Genomic DNA, 26,558 nt, shown 5'->3' with positions numbered 1-26,558 from the left:
TATATATGTTGCTTTTCCAGTATATGTCATAGTCGTCCAGCTATTATTTTCCTTTTCATTATTTCTTTTTGGTCCTCCATTTGTCCTTCTGAGCTTATCGTAGTCCTTTTTTATATCCGTTGTTTGCAGCGATATTATATATGACCTCAAGTTCTCTCTTATATGCCTCTTGTGTAAGAGGTGTTCTTTCAAGTCTATGTACCAAGTACCTTAATGTTGCATTTTTATGCTGTTGGGGGTGATTTGAGGTATAATGTATTATGGTGTCGGTGGCCGTAGGCTTTCTATATATGTCATAGCTAAATCTTTTGGCTTCTTTATTAATATTTATCGTGAGGTCTAGATAGTTGATTCCTCCGAAAAGGAAAATAATAGCTGGACGACTATGACATATACTGGAAAAGCAAAATATAAATTGGCAAACTTCTTTAAAAAATACAACATTAACACAGCATTCAAAACATCGAACAATCTAGGGCGAAAACTAAGAACTAACACTAACTCAGTGGATCCGTTTAGCAGCCACGGAGTACAAAAGCTAACCTGCGGATGCCAGCACAGTTATATTGGACAAACAGGACGGCAAATAAGAACGAGGTTCAGAGAACATATTAGAGATTACAACCAAAAAATACGGAATCCAAACATTATACCCGAGTCTAAGTTCGCGAATCACATGGTCGAAAATGAATGTTTCCCAGCAAACATCAATAAAACAGTTAGGGTTCTTCACATACAAGCAAAAGGCCGACGTCTCAACGTACTCTAAAACATGGAAATCTACAAACAGAAAACATGCGACGGTAGAATAATAAAAGAACAGATAAACACAATTTCTGACACAATATTTGAACCTTTAAAACTTGTTTATAAGAAACAAAGTAATCACACAGGCAAACACACAACAACAAATAAACACAAAACCATTAACACACCAAAACAACAAACCCACAAAGAAGGTCGAGCGCTAAAATTACGGATTATTACCTACCCCAGTCAGCCACACAAAGCGATTAGTAAACCACATTCGGTTCTGAATGAACACACAGCACATACACCTAACTAAACATTTTGTTTTGTTATTGATATTAGAGAAAAATTGCAAAGTTTACAAACGGCGATGGTTACTAGGACATGTTTCTGAATTTCAGTTCTTCATCAGCTAGGTTCTCGGTAGCTGAGTATCTTCTGATAAAGTGTTTTTTGCGTGTTTATTTCATATTTGGCACATCGGTAGCCACAACCGCTAGTGCTTAGACATATTTTGCTTACGTGCGGCGAATAAAAATCTGGCTTAGAAGTTCATACAATGACAAAGTCGGTAGTGCGAGCATTCTATGGAAAATCGTTAATTTTCGCTGATTTTCGAACTGTTCTCCTTATTACTTTCCAATGCTTATATATTTAAAAATAAAAATTGATATGGAAAAATTTAGTTGAAAAATCAAATAATTCTCAAAAACTTCTTAACAACCTTTTTTTTTATTCCTTCATATTGTGACGAATATTAGCAACACTAAGGGATACTATCATCTCTAAGCCGATACTAAGCAGTCACTGGTATGTAGAAAAACAAATCAATCATTATGTCTACACATATGCGCATACAAGCAGCGCAGAAGCAACGGAGAGATATGCACAAACACATGCATATGTCTGAGATACTCACAAAAGTATGCAATCATTGCTGGAAGTATTACTCACATATACACGCGCATATTGCTATGCGAGAAGCTATAAACGTGCATCTGTAGTTTATAGCTGGTAAGTTTATAGCTGGTAACTAAGTAGTAAATTCTAGAAGAAGAAATGCCTAGAAGTATGCGAACGAGGAAACCGAAGAGTATAAAAGCAGCACAAGCTGAGGCATGAGTAATCAATTTGATTTAAGCACGATATTGGTTTCGAAGTATAAATGTTATTGTGAAGTATTTTCAAAGTAGTATAATAAAGACTATTTTGCATTATTGAATAATTTAGTTATTTTATTTAACAGTTTAGCGATACGAACGTTAGCAGGAGGTTGCATATAAGAGGAATTTCAGCAAATTCGTTACAATTGGTGTCAGAAAAGGAATTGTTGAATAAATTCCGAAGATTGCGAATAAAACTTGGGAATGGCAAATTAAGTGAATTAAGGATCCAGGAACTGAAAGAGGAGTTGGAGAACAGTGGATTGAATACAACCGGCAATAAGATCGAACTTCAAGCACGGCTACGAGACGCTATGGAGTCGGAAGGAATTAATGTGGACGATGATGTCTTCCATCCTGATGGGGAAGAGACAACAACAAAAATTAAAGTGAAAAACGAAACATCGCAGACAGTAACGAGCACAGACTCGAACACGATTTTGGCTGCAATATCTTCTAAAACATCGACAGTATCATCTCAACTGGCAGAACAGAAGACATGTATGGCATCACAATTGGAAATACAGGAGGCACGCATTTCAGAAATGTCGACACAGATTACATCCCAGATGGAAACTCAACTGGAAGAACAGAAGATATATATGACATCTCAGTTGGCTGAACAGTTGAAAATACAAGAGGCTCGCAGATAAGTGTATCATCAAAGCTGGAGGCACAAGATACAAACATTTTACAACTGGAGGACAAAATCGATGCCGAGATTGAAACATTGAGAGGTCGTATACAGAAGCTGCAAATAAATCGCCCAACTGTTTCAGCAAGCAATCTGAAGGTAAAATCTCCATCTTTTTACGGCTCTGTTCCTTTCCAAGTATTTAAGCTGCAATTTGAGAAGACGTCAGCAGTGAACAACTGGAAGGCGGAAGATAAAGTTGCTGCACTATTCGTGGTATTGAAAGGGCCCGCAGCGGAAATCTTACAGACTATTCCAGAGTACGAACGAAACAGTTATGAAGCATTGATGGCCTCTGTCGAGCGACGTTACGGAAGCGAACAGAGGAAATAGATATTCCAAATGGAGTTACTGAACCGCTTCCAGAGGGCTGGTAAAACATTGCAAGGGTTTGCGTTGGATGTTGAAAGGCTGGCACATTTCGCGAAGGCGGGGGCAGCCGTGGAATACACCGAAAGAGTAAAAATCCAGAGCTTAATTAATGGATTTTTTATTATTTTTTTTTTAATTAATGGAATACGGGATATCGAAACGAAGCGAGCGACACACGCAAACCCAAAACCTACATTCACAGAAACGGTTTCACATGCTCTGATTCAGGAACAGCGTCGCTTCTGTGTAAGCCAGTTTTCAAAACACGCCGTGTGGACGTAGAAAAGCCAGACTGGGTGAACACAATATTGGAGGCGCTGAAAGGATCGCAAAATCGGAGTGAAAAAGTTATCAAATACTTAAAATCCGGGAAGTCCGATCACATTGCACGTCTTTGCGATCTTGATCCTAGTGGTTTCAACAGCGTGGGTGGTCTTAACAACAAAGCTGGAGGGGATGAGCAAGGCGACTCAGATATAGAGATCGAGAGCTAGATCCAGCTATTGAATGTCCTGTGATATCTGTGTCGCAATTTGGAAGGAAATCAAGCAGTCTTACCGTCAGAGACAATGTGGGTGGCAAGGAGCGTGTACTGACGGTAGATACGGGCGCATCTCATTCCTTAATCCGATCTGACTTGGTCAACAGGAGAAAAAAACCGTTACCTGGAGGAAGATTGCGTACGATCACTTGCGAGTATAACCAAGTTCAAGGGGAAGTGGTATGTGGGGTCTTAATTGGAAAGGTCACGATTCTACACAAATTCGTTGTGGCGGAGATTGTTGAAGAAGTCATATTGGGAGTGGACTTCTTAATTGACTATCACATCAGGATCGATATGCAGAGAAGGATTATGCGCTATAAAAACCAGGATATACCACTTAACTACAGTTTGGGGAAAGGGTTCAGCAGTAAGCGAGTGCTGGTGGAGCAGATTCAACAGAGACCACAAAAGTCAAAGAAAGTAAATCGGGCAAAGGTTTATGTAATGAATGTGCCAAACAAATCAAAACTAAAAATACCTGCGAGAGAAACACTGGAATTGACAAACCCTAAAGGACGCACTAAAACAAACGAGAGAATTTCCCAGAGAGAATGTAAGGTTGGTTCCAGGCCAGCGCGCACTACTGTTGTGAAACGTCAAGACGATACTGATGATGCAAAGCCAGTCCGTCAAGATCAAGCTCTGCGAAGTAGTTAATTGGCCAAAGAACATAGTGTGAGGACTGTCCAGGGTAATGAGTAGTAGGATGAAAGACAGGTACGACAAGGACTATAATTCGGAAGGTTTCTTGGAGGGAGATTTGGTACTGCTATACAACCCATCCAAATTTTTGTGCAGTTGGGAAGGCCCGTACAAAGTTGTGAAGAATATCAGTGATACCATCTACCGCATACAAACCGAAAACAACGAAATAGAAGGGTGGTTCATTTGGAGATGCTAGCAACGTTTAGATCGAGAGATTTTTCGGATCGGGACGACCAGACTTAGGTGGAGGGCAGTGTGATGAATATTAACAACAATAAGGGATACTATCATCTAAGATGATACTAAGCAGTCACTGGTATGTATGTACACAAACAAATCAATCATTATGTCTACACATATGCACATACAAGCAGCGGAGAGATACGCACAAACATATGCATATATCTGAGATACTCACAAAAGTATGCAATAATTGGTAGAAGTATTACTCACACATATACGCGCATATTGCTATGCAAAAAGCTATAAACTTGCATTTGTAGTTTATAGCTGGTAAGTTTAAAGCTGGTAATCAAGTAGAAAATTCTAGAAGAAGAAACGCCTAGAAGTATGCGAACGAGGAAACAGAAGAGTATAAAAGCAGCACAAGCTGAGGCATGAGCAATCAGTTTGATTTAAGCACGCTATTGGTTGCGAAGTATAAGTGTTGTTGTGAAGTATTTTCAAAGTAGTCTAATAAAGACCATTTTGCATTATTGAATATTGGAGTTATTTTATTCAACAGTTTAGCGATACGAAAGTTAGCAAGAGGTTGCAAATAAGAGGAATTTCAGTAAATTCGTTACAATATTAACTCTGGAGTTGTATACTAGAGGAATACTAGTTTGCCAAAAATCCCAACTCTTATGAGTTCTGTAATTTTTCCATATTAACAAGTGGTATTTTTAACACGGCGATGTCCTACGAAATATCAATTGCCAGTCTCTGCATCGACGTCATACCAATTTACCAACTAGCATTAAATACACCAACATCGTTCTAGATGCCATACTAGTCAGCATGCCCATCAGGGGCATACCAATATACATACTAGTTAGCCTTTGCGCCAGCATTATACCAGATGGCATACTACTTATTATATACACCAATTTCATACCAATTGACATATTAGTGTATTCAACATCAACATACCAGTTGGCATACTACCCAGTCTATGCATCATTGTAATACCAGTTGACATACTAGTCGATATTTGCATCAACATCCTACTAGTTAACATATTAGTCCTAGTCCGGTTGAAAAATTACTTGAAAATTGATAAGTTAGATCAAATTCATTATATTCGTTATATTTCATATACATAAAAAGTATGTCTATATATACATTTTAGACTGGGTCGATTTATTAACCGATATTGCGCCATCGCTTTTTCGATAGGATTTGGGCTCAGGAAAAAAATGTCCACTACGCATACCCAAAAAAATAATTTAATTTTTTTGGCTTTTTTTCGACTTTGATTTTTAAGGTTTTTTTCATGACCTACTAAAAAAATTTTCATTTGATTGTAAAATTTTCATGTATACTAGGCCGGGTCGATTTGTGGGGAAGCAAAAAAATCGCCCATTGCTCTGTGAAAATCATATTCTAGAGATCAAAATAACAAACTTTGCCGAAGGAACCTTACCTCTAAAACGCATTCTGATGTCCCCCCCCCCCCCTTTTGGGTCGTAGGGGAACATTTGGAAAAATCCCACTTGGAAATGCCCACGTTTTTTTCTTTTTGGAGTTTATTTTTCTCTTTAGAAATGTATTTAGTCAGAACATATGTAAATGAAAAAATGAATTTAACTTAGTAATAGAAAAGAAATTAAAAAAATTAATAGAAATTAGCGTTTTTACAACCCCCTTTTAAAACCAAGGCATCACTGTGATGCATTTGCATGTCGTAAACATAGTTGTGTGGGTTTTTTATTCAACCGTTTTAAAAAATGAAGGTATCACTGTGACACAATTGCAGATCGTAAAATTGCTTGTGTTATTTTTTTTAAGCCACCACAAGACACAGCAGGTAGAATTGAAATTGCCCCTACCCAAAAGTTCGACCCAAAGGGGGGCATCAGAGTTCGTTTTAGAGATATGGTTCCTTCGGCAAAGTTTCTTATTATGATCCCTAGAATACGATTTTCACAGAGCAATGAGCGATTTTTAAATCGACCCGCCCTACGGTATACCCTGTCCGACCCCAAAATGTCCGCTAGAAACGTTGGCGATAACAGTTTTTTGGAAAAAAAAAATATATATCGCCATAAGTCGATCAAAAATCTTTTAAATAATTTAATGTTCGTGACGTTTCCTTAAAATATATGTAAGAGCATAGATATAGTGTTCGGTTTAGTCCCAACTTTAACTTCCGTACTTGGTTTCTTCTAAATTCAAAACATAAGATCTCATTTAAAAAAAAAGTGTTTTCTCTTTTGATAAAACTTCCGAAATACACACTTGGATTCCATACTCTTTACTCAGTATGAGTACTAGCATCAATACTTTTAATTTATAAGAGTACCGGTATCGATACTTTTTTTTAAAAGTTCTATCACTAAAAACACATATATACCCCCAGAGCAAGTATTTTCAATAGCGGAACTAAATAATTTGTTTTTCAAATTTATTTCCTCAATCCTGTGGACTGGTCCTTCAACGCATGGAGCCCTTTCTGGGGATCACCCAAATCAAATAAGAAAGGCCAAATTCTATAAAGTTGTATACTCCAACAACAACTTATGCTTTTTAATGATCGATCACCTACTCATTTTTCTACGCACTCATCTTTCGCACATGTTGATCTTTCTATAATTTCCCCACAACTTTATCCCAGAACCAAATGGAAAATTTTCTCGATACTTAGGGGTAGAGATAATTTCCATATATATATTTCTATTCGTACTAATATTAACTTTCAAAAGGTCGAACATATCCCCAAATTCAAAAGCGGCCTTGCCAATTGGGATTTATATCAATCACAATTCACTAATACAATTACCAATAATTTCTTAGAGCCATTCCAAAACGTAAACAAAGAAATAGCAATTATCACAAAGATTATCCGTTCTGCAGCCAACAAATCCATTCCTCAAACTAAAGCTAGTTCATCCAAGACTTTCCCCATTTGGTGGTCTAAGAACTTACAAAATCTTCGTGAGGAAAAAAAAAATCAATATTGGAAAGCCTACAACCTATGTATGCCTGACGAGAATTTAATAAATTACAAGAAGTCTAATGCCATGTTCAAGAGAGCGGTAAAAGAAGCAAAGAAAAAAAGTTTTGAGAGTTTTACTTCAAAGATTTCTCCACTTTCGCCGCCAGAGAAAGTCTGGGAAGGATATAAAGTCACTTTCAAGTACTTCAAACTAAACTATAAGTTGTATTCAGCACAATCAGTCTCTTTTGACGAACTCTTTATTCATGGCTGAGACTTTCGCGAAGCTTTGGTCTGATTACTCAGATGACAAGAACTTTTCAGAGGCATTCAACCGTGAAAAAACACGTTGGCTCTCTGAAACGTATTCTCCACTTAGCCTTTCTCCACCAGCACGGTATGTTGAAAACAAAATTAATTTATGTGAATTGGAATCAACCCTGAAACACGCCAAAAGAAAATCTCCCGTTCAGACCGCATCTCTTATGTAATGCTTCTGAATTTACCTGAGATAGCAAAAATAAAATTACTAGATTTTTATAATAAAATCTATAATGAACGCTTATTTCCCCAAGTATGGCGTACAGCCACCGTCATTCCAATCCCTCTACCTAATAATCCCCCCACCTTACCACTTCCTACAGACCCATATTCCTCCTGTCCTGTATAAGCAAAATCATGGAAAAAATAATTGCCAAGCGTTTGATGTGGTTTATCGAGAAAAACAACTCGATCAGCCACACGCAAACAGCTTTCAAAACAAGTAAGGAAGGCTAAGTTCGGGTGTAACCGAACATTACATACTCAGTTGATAGCAATGGAGACAAAATAAGGAAAATCACCATGTAGGAAAATGAACTTAGGGTAACCCTGGAATGTGGTTGTATGACATGTGTATCAAATGGAAGGTATTAAAGAGTATTTTAAGAGAGAGTAGGCCATAGTTCTATGGATGGACGCCATTTAGGGATATCGCCATAAAGGTGGACCAGGGCTGACTCTAGAATGTGTTTGTACGATATGGGTATCAAATGAAAGGTGATAATGAGTACTTTAAAAGGGAATGGGCTTTAGTTCTATAGGTGAACGCCTTTTCGAGAAATCGCCATAAAGGTGGACCAGGGGTGACTCTAGAATATGTTTGTACGATATGGGTATCAAATGAAAGCTGTTAATGAATATTTTGAAAAGCAGTGATCCTTAGTTCCATAGGTGGACGCCGTTTCGAGATATCGCCATAAAGGTGGACCAGGGGTGTCTCTAGTTGTACGATATGGGAATCAAATGAAAGGTGTTACTGAGCATTTTAAGAGGGAGTGGGCATTAGGTCTATAGGTGGACGCCTTTGCGAGATATCGCCATTAGGGTGGGAAAGGGGTGACTCTAGAATGTTTTTGTACGATATGGGTATCAAATGAAAGGTGGTAATGAGTATTTTAAAAGGGAGTAATCCTTAGTTCTATAGGTGGACGCCTTTTCGAGATATCGCCATAAACGTGGACCAAGGGTGACTCTAGAATGTTTGTACGATATGGATATCAAACGAAAGGTGTTACTGAGCATTTTAAGAGGGAGTGGGCATTAGGTCTATAGGTGGACGCCTTTTCGAGATATCGTCATTAGGGTGGGCCAGGGGTGACTCTAGAATGTTTGTACGATATGGGTATCAAACGAAAGGTGTTACTGAGAATTTTAAGAGGGAGTGGGCATTAGGTCTATAGGTGGACGCCTTTTCGAGATATCGCCATTAGGGTGGGCCAGGGTGACTCTAGAATGTGTTTGTACGATATGGGTATCAAATGAAAGGTGGTAATGAGTATTTTAAAAGGGAGTAATCCTTAGTTCTATAGGTGGACGCCTTTTCGAGATATCGCCATAAAGGTGGACCAAGGGTGACTCTACAATGATTGTACGATATGGGTATCAAACGAAAGGTGTTACTGAGCATTTTAAGAGGGAGTGGGCATTAGGTCTATATGTGGACGCCTTTTCGAGATATCGCCATTAGGGTGGGCCAGGGGTGACTCTAGAATGTTTGTACGATATGGGTATCAAACGAAAGGTGTTACTGAGCATTTTAAGAGGGAGTGGGCATTAGGTCTATAGGTGGACGCCTTTTCGAGATATCGCCATTAGGGTGGGCCAGGGGTGACTCTAGAATGTTTGTACGATATGGGTATCAAACGAAAGGTGTTACTGAGCATTTTAAGAGGGAGTGGACATTAGGTATATAGGTGGTCGCATTTTCGAGATATCGCCATTAGGGTGGGCCAGGGGTGACTCTAGAATGTTTGTACGATATGGGTATCAAACGAAAGGTGTTACTGAGCATTTTAAGAGGGAGTGGGCATTAGGTCTATAGGTGGACGCCTTTTCGAGATATCGCCATTAGGGTGGGCCAGGGTGATTCTAGAATGTGTTTGTACGATATGGATATCAAATTAAAAGTATTTATGAGGGTTTTAAAAGCGAGTGGCCCTTAGATGTATATGTGAAAGCGTTCTCGCGATATCGACCCAAATGTGGACCAGGTGATCCAGAAAATCATCTGTCGGGTACTGCTAATTTATTTATATATGCAATACCACTTACAGTATTCCTGCCAAGATTCCAAGGGCTGTTGATTTCGCCTTGTAGAACTTTTTCATTTTCTTCTACTTAATATGGTAGGTGTCACACCCATTTTACAAAGTTTTTTCCAAAGTTATATTTTGCGTCAATAAACCAATCCAGTTACCATGTTTCATCCCTTTTTTCGTAGTTGGTATAGAATTATGGCATTTTTTTTCATTTTTCGTAATTTTCGATATCGATAAAGTGGGCGTGGTTATGGTCGGATTTCGGCCATTTTTTATACCAAGATAAAGTGAGTTCAGATAAGTACGTGGGCTAAGTTTAGTAAAGATATATCGGTTTTTGCTCAAGTTATTGTGTTAACGGCCGAGCGGTAGGACAGACGGTGGACTGTGTATAAAAACTGGGCGTGGCTTCCACCGATTTCGCCCATTTTCACAGAGAACAGTTACCGTCACAGAATCTATGCTCCTACCAAATTTGAGAAGGATTGGTAAATTTTTGTTCGACTTATGGCATTAAAAGTATTCTAGACAAACTAAATGAAAATGGGCGGAGCCACGCCCATTTTGAAATTTTCTTTTATTTTTGGATTTTGTTGCATCATATCATTACTGGAGTTGAATTTTGACTTAATTTACTTATATACAGTAAAGATATTAACTTTTTTGTTAAAATTTGAATTTAAAAAAAATTTTTTTTAAAAAGTGGGCGTGTTCTTCATCCAATTTTGCTAATTTTTATTTAGCACATATATAGTAATAGTGGTAACGTTCCTGCCAAATTTCATCATGATATCTTCAACGACTGCCAAATTACAGCTTGCAAAACTTTTAAATTACCTTCTTGTAAAAGTGGGCGGTGCCACGCCCATTGTCCAAAATCTTACTAATTTTCTATTCTGCGTCATAACGTCAACCCATCTACCAAGTTTCATCGCTTTAACCGCCTTTGGCAATGAATTATCGCATTTTTTCGGTTTTTCGAAATTTTCGATATCGAAAAAGTGGGCGTGGTTATAGTCCGATATCGTTCATTTTAAATAGCGATCTGAGATGAGTGCTTAGGAACCTACATACCAAATTTCATCAAGATACCTCAAAATTTACTCAAGTTATCGTGTTAACGGATGGACGGACGGACTGACGGACGGACGGACGGACGGACGGACATGGCTCAATCAAATTTTTTTTCGATCCTGATTATTTTGATATATGGAAGTCTATATCTATCTCGATTCCTTTATATATGTACAACCAACCGTTATCCAATCAAACTTAATATACTCTGTGAGCTCTGCTCAACTGAGTATAACAAAACATAGTACAATGGATTCACTGGTACAAATCCAACACTTCGTGTCGGATTCTCTAAGAACCAAAAATCACGTCACTATTTTGGCGACAACTTGCTGCATGGAAGATTGGTCAGAAAGCCTTCACTTTTGTTAAGGCTTTCATGACACATTGACGCTTTCGTATTCGTGTAAATAACAATTTATCCGATTTTCATAATATGCATAATGGCATTCCATAGGGTTCGCCCCTATCGGTCGTTTTATTCATAATAGCTTTTGATAAATTAAATGATATATGTATCAATATTAATAATATAAAATTAACTATGTACGCCGATGATGCTATAATGCACACAAATATAAAAACCCCCAACTTGTAAATAATACATAAATTTTGCGAAGTTCTTAATGAATTTAAAAAATGGGGTATCAAACCCGGCGCATCAATTTCGATATCTATATGTAAATTACTACATATCTGTAAAAAGAAAATTTGTACTTATCCTCAACTCATTTTTGATAATAATACAATTGGAAACGTAATTTTTTTTTAATTCTAGGAGTATCTATATTTTGATAGGAGTTTTAGTTTTAACCATCAATGTAATTCTCTCATAAAAACCTTTTTTGGAGATTAAACTTAATCAAATATCTTATATGTAAAAAGTCATTTATTTACACTAATACATTGATATATTTTACAAGGGCCTTAATTCTCTCTAAAATTGATTACGCCTTACCTATCTTTGGATGGTGTGCCAATACCAACATCAAGCATATAGAAGCGCCATATCATACTGCAGTATGCCGAAGCATAAACTCTTTTCCAACGACAGCAACTAAGTGTTTCCTAGCTGAAAGTGGCCACCAATCCATAAAAGAAAGAATATATAAATCGACAATGCAGCTTATTCGAAAATTATTTAATTCTCCCAATAAAAATATGCACCAAACCTTAGATGCAGTATCAAGACACAAACGTTGTTTTAAACCTGGCTCCATCCCCTCCAAAAAAGTGCCCTAAAATAAATGTGCAACCTGTATGGCTACTAAATAAAATATCCATTGATGTATCGCTTCACTGTTTAAAAAAGGCAAGCACAAATAAAGTTGTATATCAAAAAAGGTTTTTGGAGACCATAAATATATACAAATCCCTTAAATGCTCGCCCATATTTACTGATGGTTCAAAGAAAAATAACACTTCCTTTGTGGTCACTAGAGAAGACCGAAAAACTATCACTGGAGGAATCCTTCTTTCATACTCCTCGGTATTCAATGCTGAATAATTTGCAGTCCTCAAAGCTATGGAACATAGTTAAGAGTAAAGGAAAATTTGTCATTTGCACAGACAGCATTTCATGTCTACTAGCTGTAATTAATATCTACAATCTTTCCACAACTATTTCCGTAATTCGAGACTTATGTATTAAGTATAAAAACAAAATTTTTCTCCGTTGGGTGCTTGGCCATGTTGGCTTAACTGGCAATGAAAATGGCTCTAATACTGATAGTTACTTTGAAGCAGCGCCGACATTTCAATTCGATTCGCTCGCTAAAAAGGATTTGACTAAGCATATCAATAAATAAGTACTACAGAAAAAAGACATGGAGTGGCTTAATTTCAGTCACAAATACACCAACATCAATCCTACATGTAAAAAGACAGTGTACTCCGGTACGTCATCAATCAACCGTTTTCACCCGCTTAAGGCTAGGGCATCGACTAATATCTCGCCAATTTTAGAGAGACAACGGCAAAAACACTTTATTTCTTCAAACCCTTATACCTTTCTAAAAGATGCACCTCACGCTAATGTAAACAAAATTTTCGATTTCGTATCAGAATGTAAACTTTTAAAAGTCATATGAAACAACATTGATATATTCTTACATTAATATACATTCTTAACACATACTAATTTACTATATATTTATCCAATAATATTATAATCTTTATTTATCTTTATCTTTATTCTTTAATCACACACAACAACCAATGGTTATATTTACAGTGAATGATATCTTACACACTAACATTTTAACATTTTAAATAAAAACTTATAATATTGAAACCAATTCATGTAGGCCTTCACATCGGGTTACCTGGTTAATAAGTGATAATTTTACACAACACATACAAATACTCAAAAATAAAATAATCCTTAACCAGTTAAGTAGATAACTAAGCTGAATATAACCAGAGAATATTTGAAGAAAAACAATATTCGGAATACTTAGAATAGGTGAAAAACGTATACAATGAAGAAATAGAGAGAGAGGTATACAAATCATTTGGCAAAGTGTTGCATAACTGCGTGTTTGAACCGGGTTGTGTTTTTCAAACTTCTAATCGCTTTTGGTAGATTATTCCAAAGGCGAACGCTGACAACAAAAAACTGTCGCTCGGTAACCGAGCAAGTATATTTCATGCAGATAGCGAGTGATCGAGAGGATCTCAGGAAACTAAAACGCTCCTTCAAATAATCTGGCTCATGTGTAACTATGACTTTATGTAACAATGTTAAGCATCTGAGTTTTAAGAGATTTTCAAATGAGATGGAAAATATTTTTAGATCAAAAATTGAGATGTGATCATAACGTTTAACACTGTAAATATACCCAGCCACGTTGTTGTATAGGATATTAAGTTTCCTCCTACCCATGCTATCACAACCGGCATATAGTTCACAGCCATATAGCAATTTCGGTATAAGATACGCTTTAGCGTGATCTCAGCATTTCATATACGCGGCCTACATTAGCGATTATTTGGTTGGTCCATGTTAGCGTTCTATTGAAAACCACATCCAGATTTTTTACAGTGTCTACATATTTTACTACAGTGTTATTCAACTTTATCTCGTGAAAATTTGCGAGTTCAAATCGTTTTTATATATTGCTATACATTGGGACTTGTTTGGGTTCAAGACTAGGCCATTATGACAGGCCCAAGTGTATATCTGATCTAGGTCGGTGTTTATGTTCCCAATGCAAGCATTTATGGAATCTAAGGGACAACCAAGATATAGTTGAACGTCATCTGAATAGGTATGAATGTTACAATGCTTTATAACATCCACGATATCATTTATATAAAGCACAAATAAAAGTGGACTGAGAATTGATCCTTGAGGGACACCTTTTGTTACATTCAAAAGTTCCGATGTTGAGTCTCCCATACTTACGGCTTGTGAACGACCGAAAAGGTAAGTTTGAACTAGGCTCAGTGACGATGAAGAGAAATTATACAATTTATTGAGTTTTATGCATAGAAGTGTGTGATCTACAGTGTCGAAAGCTTTAGAGTGATCAAGTAGAGTTAGAAATGTTACGTTATTTTTTTCCATGTTTGACCTTATATCATCGGTGACCTTTAGAAGGGCTGTGGTACAGCTCCTGTTATGTCTAAATCCAGATTGATAGTGGCTAAGCAGTGAGTTATTATTGATGAAGTAACAGATTTGATTGTGCATTAGTCGTTCAAGAACCTTAGATAGGAATGGTAAGATGGCAATTGGCCTAAAATCGCCATTGGGTTTCCTCACCGGAATAATTTTAGTTTTTTCCAGCAGTCTGGAAAACTCGACGTAAATAAAACTGTATTGAAAGCGTAAGTAAGGTATGATAAGATCTTTGGGAGTAAGCACTTCAAAAACTTCGGGTGAATCCCGTATAAACCCGTCGCGTTAGATTTTATGCTAAGTATAGCTTGAACAACATCGCACTCATCAACACTCTTAAAACTGAAATTAGACGCAGCTAAACTACCTTTTTCATTGTAACGGCCATATCATATATTACTATTACATACCGACAAATCGACAAAATTTTCTTTTAAGTCGTTGATGTCCAGGGATTCATCATTGAAATAATTTTTAGCACCAATACCTATTTCACGAATACGTTTCCATATTTGACTGGAGCCTATGGCCGAGTTGAATTGGCTTTCATAAAACGCCAACTTTTCACGTCTAATGGCTTTTGTTACTTCCCTTCTCTTAAATTTGAAATCATGGTGTGCCTCCTCAGACCTGCATTGCTTCCATTTTAGATACGCTTTATTACGCTTAACAATCAACTCTTTTATTTGATGGTTAAACCATGGGCGGCTCTTGGCGCATTTTGACTTCAAAACTAAGGGCACAAACTTTTCAAACAGATTATTGATTTTTGATTGGAGGAATTCTATCTGATCATCTGCTGATATTAGGGTTTGGACTAATCCCCAATCTACCGAATCAACTTCCATCTCTAGTTGGTGGTAATCAATATGTGCAAAATCACGATACGTAAACGAAATCAAATCATGGGAGATATGAAAGTCATACGTGAGAAATATAAGATTATATTTAGAAAAGTTTGGCACTGATAGTTGGTCGTACAAAAGCACCTTCGTTCCTGAATCTACAAAAAATACATCTAAAAGGGTACTACTGGTCCGTGTAAAATGTGTGGTTGATGTGCAATTTACAGGTAGAAGACCGAGTGTTTGCATTGAAAGAGTGAGTTTAGTGTCAGTTAGCAAGTCACAATTTAAATCCCCAGTTATGACTATATTACTGTAGCCAAGTATAATATTTTCAATGCAGTCAACGAATTGACAGTAATCAACCTGTTTGTTAGGTCTGCAAGCACACCCTACAAGCACTTTACCCGATCCTGACGATATTTCAACAAAGATATGTTCAACAGACTCATTAGATACTGAAGCATACTTGAGTTTGGACGAGATACACATTTTTACATATATAGCTACACCACCTCCATGCCCAGCCCTATCAGAGCGATAAAGTTTATACCCAGATACATTGAAAGGAGCATCACAATGACATGTTGAAAACCAAGTCTCCGATACACACACGACATCTACATTCAAACATTCAAAAAGATATCTAAATTCATCAATTTTCATAGGGAGACTTTGAGCATTGATGTGACATATTTTAAATCCGTTCTTTTGTTTGCCCAGTACACGAATCATGTTGAAAGTATTGTCTTTGGGCCTACCGCAATTTGCATTATTATTATTAACTAACATTAAGAATGCAGACAGTGCCAAACAATTTGAGTGTGGTATGTATAAAAATAATAGTGCAAGAGAGCATGTTAAGCAACGGGATATGAGCAAAATAGAGCAAAAAGAAATGAGTTTTCAAAAGCTTAAATAATAATTTCGTACATGGTACTAATACATATGCAAAGAGAGTAGATAGGAGATGAGCGAGAATTAAAATACTTAAAACAAAATAGGTATGTACTAGTCACTTAGCACTCTGTATAAGTTTTATGATGCCTTCTTTGCAAAGAACTTTTACTGCAATTTGCCCAGGCCGCATTCTATGAATATTTCTCCCCTCACTGAGAATGCAGATATTAAGCGCTTTTGCTTTTTCAGCTGTGTAGCGAACTGCATGGTCTCACGGTTGGATTTAGTGAGACGCTCATTTAAAAATACTCTCTCATTTGACGTATGACCAATATCGCGCAGCTGGAGGCCTCTTTTGTTGTAGTAGCCACGCTGAGAAGGGTTTTTCACTCTTGCGTATTTTTCACTGAGGTGTAGATTTGTTCGATGATGCTCCCTCCAGCCGAGCAGATTTTGCACGGGTCATAATTGAACTGAGTTATTACTCAACAAATTGATGTTCTCAATACTGCAGTAAAACAGCTACTGTCCAGTGGAAGTTCACAGTATAGTTGAGAGATCTCTGCCTTGGAATGTGCCGATAAAGAAAAAATAATAATGAAGGCAGAGACGGCGACAGCGACTGAAAAAATATAAAAAACAATGACGTTTGCTCCGGTGGTGGACAGCTAAAACAGCTAAAACAGCAGGAACACAGAAATTCAGAAACTTGAGATGTGGAAAACACCGGCTAAGGAAGTCTTTGTGATTTAGATGGAAATTATCACCAGTTTTCAATATTATTGCAAAAGCACTTTGAAACGATTTTTTGTAGAGCGCTTGAAAACACGTCTGCTCACTGGAGCGTACAATACAATCTTAGATATATAATTTTTTACTACCATTTTAAGTCGAGTCGATGGCCACAGTTGCTAGTACTCTTTATATATTTGTATATATTACTTAATAAATAATAATAATAATAAATTTTAAAGTGATATATGTATTAGGGTGGATCAATTTGTATGGAGGAAAGTTAACCGATATCGCGCCATTGATTTTTCGATAGGATTTGCGCTCAGGAACGTTGGCGATATATATGAGCAAATCCCAGAAACTTTTACTTTTTTGGATACTCTGGTTTTACACACGGGCAAAAAACTTAAGGCCAGAAAAAAGTACAAGGACATTAAGTTTGACCTTTTGACTATCAGATCTGATGATCTTAAAAATCAAGACAGATAGTAAGTTTTTGCAGAACTTCGAAACGTAAAAAACGTTGATTTTTACGCTTTTTCAAGCGATACCTTTGATTTTTTTTTTTTTGAATTTTTTCGATAAAATTTTGAGGCATCGCTGAAACGCTATGGAATTTAAACTGAATGTTGTTTTTGAGACGGAGATTCTAAAAGTATGAGCAAAATTAATGTGCCCCTTCAATACACAAAACTATCATCAGTCAAATTAGCGATACTTTTATTTTTGTCATTTTCAATATTGACAGTTTTTTGCTTATAGCTTTTTGAGGCAACTGAGTATTGAAATTTGGATTATGCACGATAATAGCATATCAGGGACTAAAAATACCTGGAGCTTCAAATTCGATCTGCCCCTTTCAGTTTTGAAGGTAGAGGCAGAAAAGTGGAAGCACTTGGTTGCGTAAATTTTTTTCAGGAGCATGTTTTTTTGTGGGCACAGCTACAATTTTACTTTTATCACTTCATACCCGTTTGTTAATTTTTTCTCTACACAACAGTAGTATTCCATCAATTGCCTCATCTTGGAATATTCACGCAAGGAAAGTTATTGATGTTTGTACATGGGGCAAATATACGAAATTTCCGACGAAAATTGGCAATCGTCAAAAAGTGTAGACATTTTTTTTTTAACCTGGTTTTATTTAAAAGTAAATAAAACGAAACACAAATTTGGTACAAAAATTAAAAAAAAAAATAAAAATTTTTGGCGATAATTTCATAAAAAACATCCTTTCCTTACGTGAATATTCCAAGATGAGGCAACTGATGGTATACTACTGTGGTGTAGAGAAAAAATTAACAAACGGGTATGAAATATTTGACGGTTACCCCATTTCATACTTTTGCCGATATCTTTAAAACCGGGTTTCGGGTATCAACAAAATTTTACCTGAATATACCCTATATAGATATGTACATCCTGATAAAATTTCAACACAATCGGTTAAGAAGTGTTTAAATAAGTAACAAAATTTAAGGTTTTCCGGGTTTATATTTTTATCAATATCTCCAAAACCGGATCTCGGGTATTAAAATTTTTTTACCTTAACATACTTCGTTCACATGTCTATATGTTTTTAAAGTTTCAAAAGAATCGGTAGAAAGGTGTTAAAATAAATGTGTTGCAAACTTTACAGTAAAAAATATTTGGCGGTTATTCGGTTTTATATTTTTACCGATATCAACAAAACCGGGTCTCGTGTATCAAAAAAAATTTTACATAGCTAACAGCTGCATATATCCCCATATTTTGTTAAAATTTCGATATAATCGGTACAAAAGTGTTGAAATAAATGTATATTTAACATTGCCACCTCAATTTATATATATTTTGCTCGATCTTTTGACTATATCTTTTTGAGGCATTATGTAAAACGGGTAACAGCGATGCACTATAGCTCCAATTTACCCCTCAATGTTCCTAACAAAAAGATATTTGCGTGATACCACGATTCAAAAAAATTTTTTTTTCTACAAAAAAACCAAAGTTTGGCTGATTTCCCCATATATATATATTTTATTTATTTTTTTTTCAAAAAACTGTTATCGCCAACGTTTTTAGCGGATATTTTTACTCATTTTGCCTCAAAAAATTATAGGGGTATGCTATCTTTAAATGCTTTGCATTACGGGAGCCCTGAAAACAATCCCATCGCGACGGCTGCACTGTTTGCTATTCTGCAAATTCCACCTGTAGACCTGGTGCCATAAAGTTACAGCTGCAACGAGCGCAGACCATACGTCATTAGAAGTATAGCGTCATTAATTACAGGACGAACATACTACTTCATTCCCTATCTGCACTTTGAAGGGGCCCTTAAAGCCACAATAGAGGTGGATGGTTGGCACAAAGGTGACCAAATTGCGGACGAGGTGATACATGTGTAGACCGATGGTTCCAAACTAGTGGAAGGAATAGAGTCTGCGGTATACTGCGCTGATCTCGAATAAACAGATCCTTCAAGCTGCCAGATCACTGAAGCGTTTTTCAGGCAGAAGTGTTAGCCGTAACCCATACAGTGGAAACCCTGCATGAAAACTGCAGCCGTTTCAACTTTTACATTGACAGCCAAGCAGCAATTAAGGCAGTTATATCGCATAGAGACAGGGAGAAGCATACATCTATATTGAGTCATAATGCATAAAGGAAAATATGGGAATGAAAAAGCGGATGAAATAGCTAAAAAGGGAGCATCCCTTGAAGCTTGCGAGACCAAGCGGAAAAGGCGTGGGTCCAAGCACGGGGCTCTAAAATATCGAAGATTTCGCGCAGGTCCAGGGCCGTAGAGAGAAAATCCGGGCCCGGGACTAAACAATTTAAGGGCATTCTATAAAAAATCCCCTAATACATTTGATTAATTTTAATTAACGACGTCTCATTCATGAATCATTATTGATGGATTACATGAAACAAAATTTTTGCCACATCAACTAAATGATTTTTGGACTAAGAGCTGACAATAAAATTAGCACAGAATATTTATTATTTATACTATTTTATTTTAACGTAGCAATACAATTCTCTTTTAACAGCCACATATTGTTTCAAATAATCTTTTCTAGTTATTTGGTCACATTTTAATACATTTCTGATAAATTTAATGAATTTTAATTATTCAATATATAAGGTTCTTGCTTTTCTCGCTGCAAAATTTTTCATAATAATATCAAAATGTAACTGTCTTGCCAAAACGGATTCAACACAAAGCGTGGTAAGTCCTGAAACTCGCTGTTGAGATGAACGCGATCTACGAAAGTTTTTGATTTTTGAAAGGACGCTGAAGGAACATTCTGCACTAGCTACAGTGACAGGTATAGTGCAAAAGATACGTAAAGCAACACAAATGTTGGGGAAAATTGTATACAGATTTTGAACATAGACGGCAAAATTCTATAAAAAATTTCTTTCCACTTTTGAGTTTCAGTGATTAGCTGTTCATTGATAAGTGTATCAATTGTAGCCTCCTTTTGAATTAGATTTTGTAAAGATCGCCATCGAATATAACATTTAATGTGATCTTGAGTATTTTCGTGTGATGGCAGTTTATCGCATAGCTTCTTCCATATCTGGAATTGCGAATATCCGCCAGGACAACAAATCGATTTAAAGTATTGGTGCTTAACAGACGACATGGTACGCAATAAAAAGCATTGCTACTGGCACTCCACACCAACCACTCACGCTCCACTGTCTCTCCATTTGGCAAGATTCTGTTTAACAACGAAATGCCTCGTCATGACAATCACGTGAAAAAATAACAGCACACTTTTGATGACCTCGACGAATTATTTCGTTGACTTCTTCAGATCGCAAAAACTCATTATTCACGGTACCGATATCGAAGCCGTTTAAATAATCTGGACTTTGATACAGAGCTGGTGGAATTGTTGGAAAACTTTTTGCAGATGAACCTTCACCAGTGTCACCACGAAAACTTTACGATTTCAAATTGATGTAAACATACATTTTTGTTTAAGGTTTTTATTGTCTTCCCACTGCTCGAAAGCCCAGACAAAAAATTATTATCAATATTCGTTGCTTTTGAAATTCGGCTTAAAATTTGCATATGGAACAACTAAAGACTCTCCTGAATTAAAAAAAAATGTTTTAGTATCTCTAAATCGCGGGCCCCCTGAGAAACCATGGGCCCGGGGGGAATCCCCCATTCCCCCTCCCCTCTCTTCGGGCCTATGCAGGTCTTACAATCTTAGACTAACAAAGTTGCTCCTGCCATTAAAAAGAGAGGACTGTAGGCTCTTGATGGGTATTCTGACAGGACATTTCCTTCTGGCGTCACGTTCCTTTAAATTAGGTTTGGTCAGTGATAGCAGATGCAGGAAGCGCGGGTTGTAGGATGAAAAGATCGAGCACGTTTTTTGGTCGTGCCCTGCGCTTGCCAGGCTGAGACTCCAGCTCCTAGGAGTGATACAGCTGTTAGATTTGGAAGCAGCAAGTGGTGTATGTCCTAGAAAGCTTATAGTATTTGCATAGAGGGCGAAGATATATTATAACAGAGGCCCTGGCTTTTGATAGAAGTTTTCAGTTTGCTTGTTAAACAAACTTCTGGTAGCACTATGGACTCATTCATAATATGTGAGGTCATCATGGGCCGGCCGGTTCAACTTAACCTAACCTATTGTAACGAAGCTTTTCCTTGCCGCGGTGCTTCTTCAGTAATTGCTGGGGTATACTCGCCATGTCCAAGGTTCGTTTACAATAAGTTTGTATTTCGGGGCACATTGCAAATCGCTTTCATATAAAAATTCACTTTATTGCTCCACTCCTTAAATATATGATATAAAATGTATAAAAAAGATGTGTGTATAATTCACTTAATTTGATGCTTGCTATACTAATACTGATATACTAACGGTCCCTCATGTCCCGTTAGGAGCGTTCCGTTAGGGCGTCTTACTGGTCGCGGCCCAGGTATGTATAAGTGTATCTCAGTAAAGCCTTGCGTCGGCGTGTTTCTACTACAGTTAGCGACTGTGCTGCCTCTATTGCGGCTTATGTCGGTGCGTCTGCGTGAGTGTAGCTCTGGTATGGTTGACGTCGTATGTTTGCGCCGCTCCGCTGCGGCTAACGTCGTATGTTAGCATGACTCTGCTGTGGTCAACGTCGTATGCTTGTGTAACTTTGCTGCGGCCAACTTCGTATGTTTGCGCAGCTCTTAACTGACTTATTCAATATGTTCCTAAAATATGGTGATTTTCCTGCTGCTTGGAAGGAATCTTTTTTTATACTTCTTCATACAAACGGCAGTAGGTCATGTATAGAAAATTATCGAGGAATTGCAAAATTGTCTGCCACCCCAAAGGTATTTGAAGCCATTATTATTCCATTTCTACGTTGATTACAGATTCACAGCACGTGTTCTCTAAAGGCAAATCTACCATTACCAACCTACTTGAATTCACAACTCATGTTTCCTATGGATTTAGAGAGAATCTTCACACCGATGGTATATACACTGATTTCAGTAAAGCATTTGATAAAGTTTCCCACTCCTTGCTTATTCACAAGCTTGATCGACTTTTGACTGATTTCTAGCCCCTTTCTTTTGAACGAAGTAAACTTCAATGCCCCATCACGAGCGGCAAAACATTACAAACCTCTTCTTTTGAGGCAGTGCAGAACTAATTTCGATGTAAATGAACTTCGAAAAACCGAAAAAGTGCGATAACTCATTACCAAAGATGGATAAAGCGATGAAGCTTGGTAGGTGCGCAATAGAAAATTAGTAAAATTTGGACAATGGGAGTGGCTCCGCCCACTTTTAAAAGAAAGTAATTTTAAAGTTTTGCAAGCTGTAATTTGGCAGTCGCTGAAGACATCGTGATGAAATTTGGGAGGAATGTTACTCCTATTACTGTATGAGTGCTAAATAAAAACTAGCAAAATCGAGTGACGAACACGTCCACTTAAAAAAAATTTTTTTTAAAGTCAAATTTTAACAAAAAATTTAATATCTTTACAGTATATAAGTAAATTATGTCAACATTCAACTCCAGTATTGATATGGTGCAACAAAATACAAAAATAAAAGAAAATTTCAAAATGGGCGTAACTCCGCCCTTTTTCATTTAATTCGTCTAGAATACTTTTAACACACATTCTAGAGTCACCCCTGGTACACCTTTATGGCGATATCCCGAAATAGCATCCACCTATAGAACTATGGTCGACCCCTTTTAAAATACTCTTTACCCATGTCATACAAACACATTCCAGGGTTACCCTAGTCTTTTGCCGCTTCATTGGTGTGGCGTGTGCCAATTTCTACTGCTTATGTGTGTCACGTGTGTATGTTTTGTGGCGCCTGATAATTGTTGGCTGAAGGGGTATTGCGCCTGATGTTCGACTCGAAGTTTCTTTACTCTATGGGATAATCTTTGGCGATCTGGACCTTGTTCTGAAATAAAATGTTTACAAATTTCGGCCATTCGGTCATAGCATTGGCTGGCTATGTTATTCGCGTAGTTCATCGCCGTCTGGATCCCGTTATCCAGGGTTGAGGCTTGCACTTGTGCTGTGTGCCACCCACTCCGGTCGCCGTCTACAATCTGTTGATTGTTGCTTATGTCTGCCCGTTCGGTTCTGGAACCATTTGCACCTAAATTGACAGGTGCTAGCGAAGCACGTATCGCTACCGTGTTGTAGTCTGTCTGATCTTCTTCCGTAACCTGGGCTTCTTGCGATGTTGACGCGCGTGGCGTTGCTCTTACTACGGCCAGTTGCTCTGCGTGTTCCTCGGTGGATATCTCGGTGAAATGTTGATCGGGGCTCTACTACACGATGCTGATGATGGCGCGTGTTGTGTTGTTGCTATCGTCGTCGGCTGTCTCGTTTGTTCCCCTATGTTAACTTCGGTGAAGCCCCCATTCGGGGCTTGGCGAGACACCTTCGACTTACGACGCTCACGGGCTGAACGTATTCTTCTTTCTGCTGCCGGACTTGCTTCTTCTACGACTGTCGCCTGATGGTAGGCTTTTAGCTTGCTTATATGTGCCGTTCTCCTTTTGCCGTTATGCACCTTATCTAGCTCGACGATCACCTGGAATACGAAGTTCGTTGCACGATGAGGCCCACTGTATCTGGGTGCTAACTTTGCTGCGAAGTTGTCCACTGGCTTGGACAGCTGATGCTCTTTTACTAATACCAAGTCGCTCACCGCCGGTTGCCACTTTCTCCTACGTAAGTTATAATGCCTTGCCTGCTCCGCTGAGGCTTGCTGTTGTCTACGACGTGCCGTCTGATACACATCCTTCATCTTCGCCATCTTTTCACTGAGAGCCACCTTCTCCTCGCCTGTGCCAAATGTTTGCTCATCGCAGAGGGCGTTGGGGATCCTCGGTTCCCTATCCTGTACTACGAATGCTGGACTGTAGCCTGTTGACTCGCATAAGCTCGTATGCAGTGCTAGTGTCATCTCTGGCAGCAACTCATCCCATGTCTTATGCTCATTCCCAGTGAATTGCGCTATCATCCTCTTGATGTTACGATTTGCTCTCTCCGTCTTGTTCTGTTGTGGTGTGTACGGTGCCGTTAGCTGGTGCTTTGATCCAGCCTCTTGTAAAAATTTCTTAAAATGCCTGCTCGTGAACTGCGCTCCACTTTCTCCGGCTCCTTCTTTACTTGGGCCATCTTCGTCGTGTGCCATTTGCATGTATGCTTCTCCTGTATGCTTCCCAAAAATTCTCCCAGTGGCTGCCTTGAGAGTGCGTCTGCGGCCACATTCATTTTGCCTTTTCTGTATTGTATGTCGAACGAATACTGCTGTAATTCAAGAGCCCATCTTACGATCCGGCTCGATGGACTTTCGATCGCGTTCAACCGTTTTAACGCCAAGTGATCGGTGATTACCGTAAAATTCTACCCCTCCAAATATGGCCTCATCTTCCTGGTAGCCCAAACGATGGCTAGACACTCCTTCTCCGTTGCCGAGTAATTTTTTCGGCCTTATTCAACCGACGGCTCGCGTACGCTATCACTCGTTCTTCGTCGTCCAACCCCTGAGTAAGAACTGCACCAAGGCTGTAATCGCTCGCATCCATATGTAACCGGAACCTCTTTCTAAAATCTGGCCATGCCAATGTTGGTGCTTGTATGAGCGCGTTCTTCAACGCTTCGAATATCACCTGTTGTTGCTCGCACCATTTCCACCTACTTCCTTTCTTCAACATTGATATTAGTGTGTGTTCTACACGTGAAAAGTCGGGGACGAACCTTCGGTACCACGAAACTACTCCTAGGAATCCTCTTAACTCTCGCATGTTCTGTGGCGGCGTTAGCTTCTTGATGGCAGCGATTTTGTCAGGGTCCGTATGGATACCCCCTTCGCTGACCACGTGACCTAGGTATTTTAAACTTTTCTTAACAAACTCACATTTCTCCGGATTGATCTTCAAGTTTGCTCATTTTAGTCTCTCGAAAACTTCTCTCAGGTGGATGATATGCTCTTCCAGTGTCGTGTTAGTAATTATTATATCGTCTAGGTAGGCAAACGCGTGTGGTTCCAACTCTGGGCCAATGACTCGATCGAGAGTGCTCTTTGAAGTGTGGCCGGGGCAGAGTGCAATCCAAACGGTATTACCTTCCACTGGTACAATCCTCGCCCGGGCACCGTAAATGCTGTGAATTGCTTACTACTTTCTTCCATCGGGATTTGCCAATAACCGTTTTTGAGATCCAAGCTGTTTATAAACCGCGCGCTGCGTAATCTATCTAAAATGCGCTGTATTCGAGGTAGTGGGTAAGCGTCTGGTACTGAGCGAGCGTTGAGTTGTCGATAGTCGACGCAGAGTCTCCATTTGCCGTTCTTCTTTCGGACCAGAACTATCGGTGCGCTGTGTGGGCTACGGGATGGCTCGATGCAGCCTTTCTCTATGAGCTCGTCTATCTCCTTGTTTATTATCTCCTGCATTTTTGGGGTATTTGGAAAATATCGTTGCTTTATCGGCGATCATATCGCATTACTATCTTGTGGGTGGCTATGTTCGACAAGCCGGAAATCTCTTCAAAAATCTGTAACTCGTGTTTGAGAAAGGTACTTACCGCATCATCCATGCTGTTCTCCGCTAGTGGGTCTTCTTGCTCACGTCCCTCGATCTCCTTGACACCTTTGTAATCTCCTTGGTCTACCATCGTCGTACATGTTTGCCGCCGGCTGCTTCTGGTAATCAACTTGTAATACTAACTTTTCTCCGCCACACTTCAGCCCCAACTTAGCCTTTGCCAGATAGTCTGTGCCAATCACCACCCTGTCGCCTAGCCCAGGTAAAACTAATAGCTCACTCGCATGCCTTTGTTCGCCCAATTGTATCTCCCACTCGTGTCTCTACGTCTTTGAATTTGCTCGTGTCGAACTTCGCGGCTACCTTTTCGTTAACAAAGCTCCTCGTCGCTCCCGTAT

At 38.4% G+C, this 26,558-nt stretch overlaps 1 protein-coding gene and 1 pseudogene across 7 annotated transcripts in view; one reads left to right on the top strand and one right to left on the bottom strand.

Annotated features, from left to right (window-relative positions):
* LOC137239716 (AP-1 complex subunit beta-1 pseudogene) overlaps positions 1-12,052 on the bottom strand; it is a 46,139-nt pseudogene extending 34,087 nt beyond the window's left edge.
* Positions 1-26,558, top strand: part of hgo (homogentisate 1,2-dioxygenase) — a 1,123,318-nt gene that overhangs the window by 562,862 nt on the left and 533,898 nt on the right. The gene's annotated exons all lie outside the window — the stretch shown is intronic.

This window comes from Eurosta solidaginis, chromosome 2, assembly GCF_040869045.1.
Source record: "Eurosta solidaginis isolate ZX-2024a chromosome 2, ASM4086904v1, whole genome shotgun sequence".
Lineage (NCBI taxonomy): Eukaryota > Metazoa > Arthropoda > Insecta > Diptera > Tephritidae > Eurosta > Eurosta solidaginis.
This window is presented reverse-complemented; position numbering and strand designations above follow the sequence as displayed.